Here is a 7,453-nt window from a genome sequence, read left to right on the forward strand (position 1 = left end):
AGTTTCGAGCTTCTGGGCCGAAATACAACCGTACTTCACTTTAAGACTGAAATAGTAGCCGAGGCCTCCCTAGGAGCATCGTGATTTTGACCCAGTTCAGCTCGATTTCCCGGAACTTGGGGGATATTTTCCAGTCCGGGGGAGTTTAAACTAACTCCTGATGGCCTTGGTTTGCAGTTAAATGCAGAAAGCGTAACTTTTTAAAGGTTCACTTTCGAGCTTCTGGGCCGAAATATAGCCCCACTTTACTTTAAGACTGAAATAGTAGCCGAGACCGTCTTCCGCGCATCGTGATTTTGACCAACTTCCGTTGGATTTCCCGGAACTTCGGGGATATATTCCAGTCCCGGGGACTCTAAACTAACTGCTGATGGCCTTGGTTTGCAGCGAAATGGACACAGCACATTTTTTTGAACGCTCACTTTCGAGCTTCTCGGCCGAAATATAGCCCTACTTCACTTTAAGACTGAAAGAGTAGCCGAGACCGCCTTACGCGCATCGTGATTTTGGGATACTTCGGCTCGATTTCCCGAAAATGGGGGGATATTTTCCAGTCCCGGGGACTCTAAACTAACTCCTGATGGCCTTGGTTTCGAGTGAAATGGACACAGGAACACTTTTTGAACGCACACTTTCGAGCTTGCTGGCCGAAATATAGCCCTACTTCTTTTTAAGACTGAAAGAGTAGGCGGGAGCGCCTTACGCGCATTGTGATTTTGAGGATCTTCGGCTCGATCTGGCGAAACTTGGGAGATATTTTCCAGTCCCAAAGTCTCTAAACTCACTCCTGATTGTCTAAGATGTGAGTGAAATAGACACAAAAATTTTTCAACCCTTACTTTCGAGCTTCTGGAGTTAGATCTAAGCCCACTTTACCTTAAGACTGAAAGAGTAGCCGAGACCCCCTTAAGCGCATGGTGATTTTGACTAACTTCGGGTGGATTTCCCGTAACTTGGGGGATATTTCCAGTTCCTTTGACGCTAAACTAAGTCGTGATGGCCTTGTTTTGCAGTGAAATGGACACAGCAAAACTTTTTAAACACTCAGTTTCGAGCTTCTGGGCCGAAATATTGCCCCAATTCACTTTAAGACTGAAGGAGTAGCCGAGACTGCCGTACGCGCGTCGTGATTTGACCAACTTCGGTTAAATTTCCCGGAACTTGGGGGATATTTTCCAGTCCCGGGGACTCTAAACTGACCCCCGACGTCCTTGGTCTGCAGTAAAATGGACACAGCAAAACTTTTTGAACGCTCACTTTGAGCTTCTGAGCCGAAATATAGCTCCACTTCACTTTAAGAGTGAAAGAGTAGCCGAGACCGCCTTACGCCCATCGTAATTTTGACCAGCTTCGCCTCGATTTCCCGGAACTTGGGGGATATTTTCCAGTCCCGCGGACTCTAAAGTAACTCGTGATGGCCTTGTTCTGGAGTGAAATGGACAGAGCACAACTTTTTGAACGCTCACTTTCGAGTTTCTTGGGCGAAATATTGCCCCAGTTCACTTTAAGAATGAAAGAGTAACCGGGACCGCCTTACGCGAATCGTGATTTTGACCAACTTTGGCACGATTTCCCGGGAAATGGGGGATATTTTCCGGTACCGGGAACTCTAAACTAACTCCTGATTTCCTCGGTTTGCAGTGAAATGGACGCAGCACAACTTTTTGAACGCTCACTTTTGAGCTTCTGGGCCGAAGCATAGCCCTACTTCACTTTAAGACTCAAAGACTAGCCGAGACCGCCTTACGCGCATCGTGATTTCGGGCTACTTCGGCCCGATTTCCCGGAACTTGGGAGATAATTGCCAGTCCCGGGCACTCTAAACTAATTCCTGATGGCCTTGGTTTTCAGTGAAATGGACACAGCCAAACTTTTTGAACGTTCACTTTCGAGCTTGCTGGCCTAAATATACCCCCACTTCACTTAAAGACTGAAAGAGTAGCCGGAACCGCCTTACGCGCATGGTAATTTTGTCGAACTTCGGCTTGATTTCCTGGGACTTGGGGGATATTTTCCAGTCCCGGAAGCTCTAACCTAACTCCTGAATGCCTTGGTTTTTAGTGAAATGGACACAGGTAAAAGGAGCGCACGCTCCGTTTCCAGGTTGTAGGCCGAAATATAGCCCCACTTTAGTTTAAGACTGAAAGTGTACACGAAACCGCCTTAAGCGCATCGAAATTTTTAGCCACTATGGCTCGATATGCCAAAACTTGGGGGATATTTTCCAGTCCCGGGGACTCTACCCTAACTCTTGATGGCCTTAGTTTTCAGTAAAATGGTCACAGGTAACAGGAGCGTACGCTCGGTGTCGAGCTTCTAGGCCGAAATGTAGCCCCAGTTCATTTTAAGACTGAAAGAGTAAACGAAACTGCCGTACGCCTATCGTAATTTTAAGAAAGTATGGCTCAATTTGCCGAAACTTGGAGGATAGCTTCCAGTCTCGAGGATTCTAAACTATCTCCTGATGGACTTAGTTCTTAGTGAAATGGACACAGGTAAAAGGAGAGCACGCTCGGTGTCGAGCTTGTAGAACCGAAATATAGCCCCACTTCATTTTCGGAGTAAAGGAGTAGCCGAGACCGCCTTAGGCGCATCGTGATTTTGAGCATCTTTGGCTCGATTTGCCGGAATTCGGGGAATATTTTCCAGTCCCGAGGACTCTATGTTAACTCCTGATGAACTTAGTTTTCAGTGATATGTACACAGGCAAAAGGAGCGAACGCTCGGTGTTGAGCTTGTCGGCAGAAATATAGCCCCACTTCATTTTAAGACTGAAAGAGTAGCCGAGACCGCCTTACGCGCATCGTGATTTTGAGCAACTTTGGCTCGATCTGCCAGAATTTGGGAAATATTTTCCAGTCCCAAGGACTCTAAACTAACTCCTGATGGCCTACGCTGTCAGTGAAATGGACACAGGTAAAATTAGCCCACGTCCGGTCTCGACCTTCTAAGTCGAAATATAGCCCCCCTTAATTTTAAGACTGAAAGAGTAGCCGAGACCGCCTTACGCGCATCGTGATTTTGGGCCACTTTTGCTCGATTTCCCGCAAGTTGGCGAATAATTTAAAGTCCCGGGGACGCTAAACTAACTCCCGATGACCTTGGTTTGCAGTTTAATGAACACAGCAAAACATTCTGAACGCTCACCTTCGAGCTTCAGTGCCGCAATATAGCCCTACTTAAATTTAAGACTGAAAGAATAACCGAGAGCCCGTTACGCGCATCGTAATTTTCATCAACTTCGGCGCCATTTCCTGGAGCTTGGAGAATATTTTCCAGTTCCGGGGACTCTAAACTAACTCCTGATTGCCTTGGTTTGCAGTGGAATGGACACAGCAAAACTTTTTGAACGCTCACTTTCGAGCTTGTGGGCCTAAATATAGCCACACTTCACTTTAAGACTGAAACAGTAGCCGAGACCGCGTTACGCGCATCGTGATTTTGAGCAACTTCTGCTCGCTTTCCTGGAACTTGGGGAATATTTTCCAGTCCCGTGGACTCTAAACCAACTGCTGATGGCCATGGTTTGCAGTGAAATTCACGCAGCACAAGTTTTTGAACGAACACTTTCGAGCTTTTAGGCCCAAATATAGTCCCACATCACTTACGACTTAAAGAGTAGCCGAGACCGGCGTGCGCGCATCGTGATTTTGACCAACTTTGGGTCGATATTCCGGAACTTGGGGGATATTTTCCAGTCCCAAGGGACTCTAAACTAACTCTTGATGGCCTTGGTTTGCAGTGAAATGGAGAGAGCAAAACTTTTTGAACGCTCACCTTCAAGCTTCTGGGCCGCAATATAGCCCTACTTAAATTTAAGACTGAAAGAATAACCGAGAGCCCGTTACGCGCATCGTAATTTTCATCAACTTCGGCGCCATTTCCTGGAGCTTGGAGAATATTTTCCAGTTCCGGGGACTCTAAACTAACTCCTGATTGCCTTGGTTTGCAGTGGAATGGACACAGCAAAACTTTTTGAACGCTCACTTTCGAGCTTGTGGGCCTAAATATAGCCACACTTCACTTTAAGACTGAAACAGTAGCCGAGACCGCGTTACGCGCATCGTGATTTTGAGCAACTTCTGCTCGCTTTCCTGGAACTTGGGGAATATTTTCCAGTCCCGTGGACTCTAAACCAACTGCTGATGGCCTTGGTTTGCGGTAAAATAGACCCAGCAAAAGTTTTTGAACGCTCAATGTCGAGCTTCTGGGCCAAAATATAGCCCCCCATTACTTTAACACTGAAAGAGTAGCCGAGACTGCCTTACGTGAATCGTGATTTTGACAAACTTCGGGTTGATTTCCCGGAACTTGGGCGATATTTTGCAGTCCCGGGGACTCTCAACTAACTCCTGCTTGTCTTGGTTTGCAGTGAAATGGACACAGCGAAAGTTTTTGAACGTTCACTCTCGAGCTTCTGGGCCGAAATACAGCCCCATTTTACTTTAAGACTGAAAGAGTAGGCGAGACCGTCTTGAGCGAATCGTGATTTTGAGCAATTTCGCGTTTATTTCCCGAAACTTGGGGGATATATTCCAGTCAAAGGGACTCTACAGTCACTCCTGATGGCCTTGGTTTTCAGTGAAATGGACAGAGCACAACTTTGGAGCTTCTGGGCAGAAATATAGCCCCACTTTACTTTAAGACTGAAAGAGTATATGAGACCGCCTTACGCGCATCGTAATTTTGACGAACTTCGAATGGATTTCCCGGAACTTGGGGGATATTTTCCAGTCCCTTGGACGCTAAACTAGGTGCCGATGGACTTGTTTTGCAGTGAAATGGACACAGCAAAGCTTTTTGAACGCTCACTTTCGAGGTTGTGGGCCGAAATATAGCCATACTTCACTTTAAGACTCAAACAGTAGCCGAGACCACGTTTCGCGCATCGTGATTTTGATCAACTTCGGCTCGATTTCCCGGAACTTGCGAAATATTTTGCAGTCCCGGGGACTCTAAACTAACACGTGCTGGTCTTGGTTTGCAGTGAAACGGAAACAGAAAAAGTTTTTGAACGCATACTTTCGAGCTTCTGGACCGAAATAGAACCCCACTTCACTTGAAGACTGAAAGAGTAGCCGAGACCGCCTTACGTGCATCGTGATTTTGAGCAACTTCGGCTCCATTTGACGGAACTAAGGGGATATATTCCAGTTCTGAGGACTCTAAACTAATTCCTGATGGCCTTGGTTTGATGTAAAATAGACCCAGCAAAACTTTTTGAACGTTCACTTTCGGGCTTCTCGCCCGAAATATAGCCCCACTTCACTCTAAGACTGAAAGAGTAGCCGACACTACCTTACGCAAATCGTGATATTGACCAACTTCGGCTCGATTTCCCGGAACTTGGGGGATATTTTCCAGTCCCGGGGACTCTAAACTAGCTTCTGATGGCTTTGGTTTGCAGTCAAATAAACACACGGAAACTTTTTGAACGTTCACTTTGAAGCTCCTAGGCAGGAATAAAGCCTCACTTCACTTTAAGACTGAAACAGTAAGCGAGACAGCCTAACGCGCACCGTGATTTTGACCAACTTCGGCTAAATTTCCCTGAACTTGGGGGGATATTTTCCAGTCCCAAAGACTCTTAAGTAACCCTTGATGGCCTTCGTTTGCATTGAAATGGATACAGCAAAACTTTTTGAAGCTCACTTTTGAGCTTCTGGGCCGAAATATAGCCCCACTTCACTTTAAGACTGAAAGACTAGCCAAGACCGTCTTGCGCGCATCGTGATTTTGACCAACGTCTTCTCGATTTTCCGCAACTTGGGAAATATATTGCAGTCCCAGGGACTCTAAACTAACTCCTGATGGCCTTGGTTTGCAGTGAAATCTACACAGCAAATGTTTTGCAGCGCTCACTTTGGAGCTTCTGGCCCGAAATAGAGCCCCACTTCACTTTAAGACTGAAAGAGTAGCCGAGGCCGCCTTAGGCGCATCGTGATTTTGACCAACTTCGGCTTGAGTTGCCAGATTTTAAAAGATATTTTCCACTCCCGGGGACTCTAAACTAACTCATGATGGTCTTGGTTTTCAGTGAAATTGAGAGAGCAAAACTTTTTGAACGCTCACTTTCGAGCTTCTGGACCGAAATATAGCCCTACTTCACTTTCAGACTCAAAGAGTAGCCGAGACCGCCTTACGCGAATCGTTATTTTGACCAACTTCGTCTCGATTTCGCGGAACTTGGAGGATATTTTCCAGTTCCGGGGACTGTAAACTACTTCCTGAGGGCCTTGCTTTGCAGTGAAATGGGCACAGCATAACTTTTTGAACGCTCACTTTCGAGCTTCTGGGCCAAAATATACAGCCACGTCACTTTAAGACTAAAAGAGTAGCCGAGACTGCTTTACGCGCATCGTGATTTTCACAAACTTCGGCTCGATTTCCCGGAACTTGGGGGATATTTTGATGTCCCGGAGACTGTAAACTATCTCCTGATGTGGCTTGGTTCGCGGTGAAATGGACACAGCAAAACTTTTTGAACTTTCACTTTCGAGCTTCTGGGCCGAAATATAGTTCGAGTTCAGAATAAAGTAAAGAATAGCCGAGACCGCCTTACGCGCATAGTGATTTTGACCAACTTTGGCTCGATTTCCCAGGAAATGGGGAATATTTTCCGGTACCGGGGACTCTAAAGTAACTCCTGATTGCCTTGGTTTGCATTGAAATGGAGAGAGCAAAACTTTTTCAACGCTCCCCTTCGGGCTTCCGAGCCGAAATATAGCCCCACTTCAGTTTAAGACTGAAAGAGTAGCCGAGACCGTCTTACGCGCATCGTGATTTTGACCAACTTCGGCTGGATTTTTCGAAACTTCGGGGATATATTCAAGTTCCAAGGACTCTAAACTAACCGCTGATGGCCTTGGTCTGCAGTGAAATGGACACAGCCAATTTTTTTGAACGCATACTTTCGAAATTCTGGGCCGAAATATAGCCCCACTTCACTTTAAGACTGAAATAGTAGCCGAGACCGCCTTAGACGCATCGTGATTTTGACCAACTTCGGCTTGAGTTGCCAGAACTGAAGGGATATTTTTTCGTCCCGCGGACTCTAAATTAACTCATGATTGCCTTGGTTTTCAGTTAAATTGAGAGAGCAAAACTCTTTCAACGCTCACTTTCGAGATTCTGGGCCGAACTATACAGCCACGTCACATTAAGACTAAAAGAATAGCCGAGACTGCTTTACGCGCATGGTGATTTTCACAAACTTCGCCTGGATTTCCCGGGACTTGGGGGATATTTTCATGTCCCGGACACTGTAAACAATCTGCTGATGTGGCTTGGTTTGCGGTGAAATGGACACAGCAAAACTTTTTGAACTTTCACTTTCTAGCTTCTCGGCCGAAATATAGCCCCAGTTCACTTTAAGAATGAAAGAGTAGCCGACACAACTTTAGGGGCATCGTGATTTTGACCAACCTCGGCTCAATTTCGCGGACCTTGGGGC

The sequence above is a fragment of the Orbicella franksi genome, chromosome 12 (assembly GCF_964199315.1).
Source record: "Orbicella franksi chromosome 12, jaOrbFran1.1, whole genome shotgun sequence".
NCBI lineage: Eukaryota > Metazoa > Cnidaria > Anthozoa > Scleractinia > Merulinidae > Orbicella > Orbicella franksi.